This window comes from Hipposideros armiger, unplaced genomic scaffold, assembly GCF_001890085.2.
Source record: "Hipposideros armiger isolate ML-2016 unplaced genomic scaffold, ASM189008v1 scaffold_788, whole genome shotgun sequence".
Classification (NCBI taxonomy): domain Eukaryota; kingdom Metazoa; phylum Chordata; class Mammalia; order Chiroptera; family Hipposideridae; genus Hipposideros; species Hipposideros armiger.
Window position 1 is genome coordinate 35853 of NW_017732138.1, and position 7532 is coordinate 43384.

A 7532-nucleotide genomic window follows, 5' to 3' on the forward strand; every position below is an offset into this window, starting at 1 on the left:
TAAGGGTTGTACCTAATTACACCATCTCAACATTCTCAGAATACACACATTTAACCATGTATTGATAATGTTGCCAATCCGTATACGGAAATGTTGGCTTGTTTTCAATATGCATTTCCTTTTCTGTATGTTTTTATGTGCATCCTTTCCTCACTTATTCACTTGAAGCTTACAGTTTTTGTTTTATCAATTTGTATTAATTATTTGCCAATCCTCACATTAAAAATGCTATTTCAATTTCTTTTTTCTTATTAGGAGTGCACTGAACATTCTTTCATATGTTTAAGAGTTATTAATAGTGATATGAATATTTACTGAGAGTTATTACTAGACTATAATATGTTCAACAGTCAACCATATTTCCTCTCCCATGAACTTCTGGTATCTTCTTGTCTGTGGCCTCCATACTTAATATTCAATTACTCATTTAATGTGGTAATTACTTTCTTGTATGATGGCCGATAGTTGTCGAGGTTTGAGGGAAGTTCAGGGTAGGAACCTCTGCTTGACAAGGTCTATCCAGGCCCCCAGGGACCCAGGCTGCTTCCCGCTATCGTGCTGCCATTCTCTAGGCTGTTGTACTCTCTTCTAATGGTCACTGCTGGTTTGCCACCAGCAAGTCTGAATTCTGGTCTATAGGAAGGAAGAAAGAATGAGAATGCAGTTTTCCTTGAAAGAGAGTGCCCGGGAACTCATACAATTTACCTACCTGCCAGATAGCTGGGGAACGCGGGTGGGCATCAGTGGAGGTGCTCTGCTGAAGCTCAAAGGGTTCATTAGTAAGAGGACAGGGAGAATGCATCCATAGGGAAATTACCAGTCTTTGCTACAATGTCTAAGTGAATTTTTCCCCCAAAATGTAAGCACTTATCTTGACACCATTTATTACCTGAGATACAACTTACCCCATTGTTTAGATACAACCCTCTCTTGAGATATTTATTCCATTAAAAGTGTTGTTTCCTTGGATGCTATCCTCTTACACTGTTGTAATTATTTGTTAATTTTATCAATCAAAGGGATATGTTGTTAATTTATCAAATTCTGCATATTACTATTAAGTCACCTAAATTATTTAGGTTTTCAAGTAGAGAACATTTACCTCTTTTTACAGATGCATTAACAAAACTAAAGCATTGTTTTAATTTCAATGGATGATGTTACAGGCTTGAAAGATATTTTAAGATTCCAAACTTGTCTTGCCAAGGAAAGAATAACATTGATAAAATACATGGAGGGCCATGTTTAGGGTATGTATTACATTAGATTCTCTACTCAAATCTTGATGAAAACCTAATGTGCTGGGATAGAAACAAAGATATGATGATATAAACAGGCAAATGTATTTGCATAATGTGAGAGAATAGAGGTCTAATTTTCCTCTACACTTTAAATGGTACTGAGTGGTAAAGGATTGAAAAAATTTTGAAATTTCTGTAGCAAAGGTGGTAAGAGAGATAAAAAACTAATAGAAAATGAAGTTATGTTTCTCCTGAGCTTCTAGGGCTCATGTCCCTCTCCTTTGGTCCTGGTTTCTATGGCTCGTGAGAAAGTTCATGCTTGCTAATTCTTGTCATCATTGCACTGGGGAGGGAGACACTGTTGCTGGGAATTCAGAAAATCTTGATCTAGAGGCTGATGTGGCCAATGGGCTGAGACTAAACATCATCAGATCTTTAAGAGTACAAATCTATTTCCTGAGATGAACTAAGTCAAATTTTGAAAAACGTAATTTTGTGGGCTTTCTACACATCCTTGTTGGTAGTCTAGAAAAGTGGCTTAGATATCCCAAAATCACTCCTTTAGAAAGACTTTGAGATGTCATCCAATTCACCTTGCTACCATAGGACAGAATAATAATTAAACTCTCTCAGGGAAATGGCCACCTATTTTCTTTTGAAAGCTTTTCAAAGAAGAATAGTTTATGAGAATTTTATTGGCTGGTAGAGGTCTCCACACTCAGGGATCAGAAAGTTCCAGGCAGCGGGAATGAGAGAAAGGCAGAAAAGAGAGCTCAGGGAAAGTTCTGAGGTATCTTCATGGCCTGGGAAAGACTTTCTGACTGGGAAAGACTCAAGTGGAGGGAGCACCCCCAGACTTAAGAGCTGTGGCTGGAGGAGGGTGATGCTCCCAACAGACAGCAGACGTGTTCACAATGCAGATTCAGAAGCTAATTTCCAGGCTTGACACATTCAAGCTGTTGCAATTTTCCTCACCTTTCCATTTCTAAATTAGAAAGGTGTCCAATATAGTCTATAGATGACTGTGCCAGAATGGTCTGGTGCTTTCTGCTAAAACTAGGCCAAGGTGAGCAGCTTTTCATTTAAGAGAGCACAAGGAAGGCCAAAGGAAGGGATGGCGCACCCGTGAACCCTTCTCTTTGCCTGCCACAAAATTGTTCCAGTTTCTGCTCTAAGTGGATGAAGCGAAGAGAAGTGCAGCCCATGGAGGCCTGATAGGATGCGGCGAGGACGGAAACTGGGGTTAGAGCCTGAGAATCACTGTGTTTTCATTTACTTTAGGTTTTATTTGAAATGTCAGAAAATTTAAACAGCTAAACACAGGTGAACCTTAAATATAACGAATATAATATTTATCAAATCCCTCAAAGAGGAATATTTTCCTAAACACAGAAGTAACACAGTAAGTCATAAAAGATTTTATGACATAAACATGTAGCACTTTTATGACAAACACAAGATAAAGAAAACTACAGATTGTGACAAATTTGATAGGAAAGTGCTCAATATATTTATAAGATAAAGAGGTCATAGGAGAAAAAGAACACTGAAATCTTGATAGCCAAATGCAAAAGAACACAGGCAGTTAATGCATAGAGAGGGAAATTCATGATCAAAATATGGTTAAAAAACCCGTCCAAAACACAGTTTTTTTCACTTATAATTGAAGTTAGGTAGATGAAAACAACAATGCAGCCACATTTTTCACTTTTTAAATTGAATTTAAAATAGATATTACCCAGTTCTGATCAAAGTGTAGTGAAATCTGAACATTCATTGTTACCGTATTATAGTTTTAAAAGAAATTTGGAAATGTGTATAAAGAGTAAAAAAATGTTCATTTTCTTTCTTCCAATAATCCCATCTACAAAATTCTAGTTTAAGGAAATATACCTAAATGTGGAAAAACATATACAGGAGGACAGCTACTAAAGAATTTACATGAAAAGGTCAGGGAAAAGTCCAATGGCTGGATTCTGGCGTATTCCCTTAGTGGTGCACTATAGATTGCAAGCAGTAATTATAAAAATTATAATGCAACATGGAGAAAATGATTTTGAGTAAAACGAACTATAAAAAACATTGTATGGATAATAAAAAGTACCAACCAATATGAAAGTAAAATACACATTTGAAAAAAATTCTGGGGAAAAAATATGCTAAAAAGATAATAATGGCTGGGTAGTGGCCATCAGAAGAACAAAATTACTTCCAAAAATTTCTGTGTAAGGTTTATGATGTTTAATTTTTTAAAAGACACTTATATAGTATATTCCTTGAAAGATGGACATTCCAGGAAACAAAGGTACTGGTTATTCCGATCACCAGAATGTGCTGGAGCTGAGAGGGACCTCCTGGCTGGACATCTCAGTGACCTAAGCCCACGTCTGGGGTTCAGTCTATCTTCAGAGTTAACCTAATTGCTATAAAATTGTTATTTCAGATGAGTCAAAATATACCTGTATTAGTTTTCCACAAATGCTGCAATGAGTACCATAAATTCAAACAACAGAAATATATTTTCTTACAGTTCTGGAGGTTAGAAGTCTGAAAGTAGTTTTATGAGGCTGTCACCAGGCTCATGTGCCCTGCGGTGGCTCTAGCACAGAATCTAGCATCTAGCTAGGTGCCTTTCCCAGCATCTAGCACTTCATCCTCTGCATGCCTTTGTTCCTGGGCCTTTCCTCCCACTTCAAAGCCAGCACACAGCATCCTCTCTCTGACTCTGCTTCTGTCACATAGCCTTCTCTTCCATCTATGGGCAAATCGCCCTCTGTCCCCTTCTAATAAAATTACACGTAATTGCATTTAAGGCTCACTCTAATAATCCAGGTTAATCTTCCCACCTCAAGATCCTTAATTTAATCACATCTGTAAAGATTCATTTTCCATATAAGTAGTAGTCCATATAAGATAGTAGTTGCTGGGGCCATTACTCAGCCCCCACTTCCAGCCAGTATACATAAAGAATTTTTCTTGATGGTGGCGATGATTTCTTTGGTGTATATATGTGTCAAAACTTATCATATCATGCGGTTTAAACAGGTGAAATTTATCAAGTGTGAATTACACCTTGACAAAGCTGTGAAAAAAATAAAATAATACTATTTAACACTAAGTAGAAACCATTTTCTGAGCAAGTATGAAAATGTCCTTTTGGAATTAGTTTTGCATTATTTTAGGAAGTTGGGGGACTTGTAAATATAGCTCCATATAGAAGTCTATAGGAATAGCAGGTAAAAACCTGCATCCAGAAACCCTAAAAAGTCTTAATTAGTCCATAACTGAACTTAAATCCCATTGGAGAGTACAGTCACCCAGCTGACAGAAATTTAACCCTAGTGACTTCAGTGTCCCCTCAGATACACACACACATTTTTCCTGAGGTTGGCCTGCATACATAGTGTCAGGGCATGGGGGCAGGCCCGGGGAAGGGACCAGAGACCTCTCTGCATGGTGACATTTTTGGTGGTTGGCACTCCAAGGATGTCCATCTTCCTCAGTCAAGGCACGTTGCTGTGGTCCCACCTTGAGCTTCACAAGGCCTCGATGGGTCACTACCTGTTTGCATTATCCATGCCAAAAGGTGCTAGGTAGAGCACACCTTTATGCTCTAGGGAGAATTTAGAAGCCATCTAAGGCTCCATTTGATTGGCCCAGATGGAGGATCTCAGCACCTCCAGGGGCTCTACCAAAGAAAGGGGGCTCATGTCCTCTTTAATTTCTGAATCCTCCAACCTCTGTGGGTTTTTCTCTTCCTGCTGGGCCAAGCTCAGGAGAACCATGGCATAGGATTGTCCATCTCACTCTCTTCCTCCCCTCCTTCTCTTTGCTAGGAAACAAAACTTCCCAATCTATTGGGTATGTCCAGGTGGCCTCAGATTTTGACACTGTCCTGCGTTCTGCCCTCTGATCTTTCCAAGAGGCCATGAGTGTGGAGTGCCCTATAGCACAAAATGGGGTGGGGCACAAGGAAATAGGGGGACTAAATGGAGGGTGTCCAGTTAATGCTTTACAATATTAACTCGTGATAAAGAGTTGTGGGCATGTGCTTACCTGGGCCTTTTTTTACACCATGGGACAGATAAATTTGACCTCAACAGTTTGCAGAGCAAGTGTCCATTAACTGTAAACTACCTATCCATTGATCTCTGTCAAAAAGCCAGAGACATGCCTCCATGGAAAGACATATCTTCAGAAATATCGAGTGGAAAGATGTTTATTTGGTGAGAAAGAGTCGATGTGAACACATAATGGACTATACCCTAGAAAATCTGCAAGTTGAAGGTGTCAGTTAAAAACCATTAATTTCTTATTCTGTCAATCCTGAAAATTTAAAATTTGGCTGATCACATTTACTTAAAAAGGAGTAAAGTTGTGTTCCATGAAACACCTCTGTGTTTTTACTACTTATTTATTAGTAAATATTTGCAATCGGAAGATAGAAAATAGTGACACCAGGAAATCATCTTAGGCATAAAGGAAGCAGCCCAGATGCCGTAGCCTGTCCAAACTCTGCCAGCCTCCTGGATGTCCTGACTGTCTTTATCATGGGTCTGCCCCTCATTCTCTCTTTGGTTTTACCTCTAAGCTTTATTCTTGAGCTTTTGTCAGCAGCCCTCATTCAAGGTGAAGATAGATCCCTGGAGTTTATGACCCAAGAATAGGAGAGCTGGCTGTCTATACACTGGCAAAGTTTAAAGTAAAAATAATGTATGTTTGAAGAGCTGCTTGGAGAAGAATTCTAATATCTGTGATATTTCATAATGAGGATCTGATTGAGGATACACTGCCAGTTGTTTACATTATAAGCAGCTAATTACCATATTTCAGACTTCATTGCATTCTAGGTCAAGATGGTTTCTAAAGACTTAAAAAGAATGCTTAAGATGGAAGAGGAGGACCCACCAACTAATTCACGACTTCAGTTTTAGGTTAAAGGTAATAAAAGTGTATAAATTGGGGCTAAAAATATGGATGTCTCTTCAGTCAAAGCCTGTACCTTAAAATAGCTCTTGGCATAACTCTTTCCTCCCTGCAGTCTGCACTGAGGAGAGGTGGGGCAGCTGACATCTCAGGAAATCAAACTGCTACTGCCAGGGCAATCCCTGGCATTCCTGCAGAATGTGGAAGGCTCCAGCACTTGGGTCTCGTACAGGCTGGGAGAGATTACAATCCTAAAGAACTTCTAGCAAAAAATAAATAAATAAAACGATCTGCACTTGGAATGAGTCTGGAACCACATATGTACTGAGTGACAATATGATTGATGAAAACAAGAGCTTTCCTCGCCCATTGTTCTATGTCCCCCTCCTTAGGTGTTTCTTAAGAGGAGTGACATGCCACATTGTCCCCAGATTGAGACTAAAAAGAAGTGACACTCCACAATGTTCCCCACTTGAGACTATCATCTCCCCTTGTCTGCTCTGCATTTCAGGAGGTGAGTTAACGCATCATAGAGGTTTTTCTATGTAAACTTGCATTTTCCACACACACTGCCAATGCTTTATTTAACCCCATCATGCAGATGCTATTTTTAATAGTGGGGGCAGCTGACAGACAATCGAGCTTTGCCCAGGTGGCTGTCTGTGCAGCTGCCGTGAGTGTGCGAGGCCAGGACTTTGGGCCATGCCGAGAGCCGGGCACTGTCAGCTGCTCTTTTCAGTAGCAGCTGAAACAAGCACAGTACTGAAACCTGGGTACACATCAATTAGCAAGCCCTGGAAATTGCCACAGCAGCTTGTCAGGGCAGCCAAGGCCCAGCTGCAGTGTACCTGCTGTAAGTCAACCCCAATTTGGGCAAAGGGTTCTTTTAACCTTAAAAAGTCACTTTATATGCGATGAGGCAAGATAACAATCTGACAGGTAGGGCAATGTATGATTACGAAGGAAGGGAGGCACTCTGGGCCTCTTGGAGTGTGCCCTATGGTGTCCATGGAGCAGTTTGGCTTGCCATTTCCAGTTCTGGTGGGGGCACACTCTAAGATGATTGGTGTCTGTGATGGCAGGGGTGGCTGTACCCTCTATCACTGCCATTGCCATCCCCATGCTCTGATTTGGATGGTCTGGACCTAGTCACTTTCTCCTACTAAAGAGATATGGAAAAAAGTAATAGGAGGTCACTTTCGAGATTAGGTTACAAAAAGGCTGTGGTTGGGCCGTCCGAGTGGCGCTTTGGTTAAGAGCTGGCTTGGGATGCCAGAGGTCCCCGGTTCGGATCCCACATATGAGGGCCAGTGACACTGCCCTCTACAGCTAAGATGCTGAACAACAGCTCAACCTGGAGCTGGG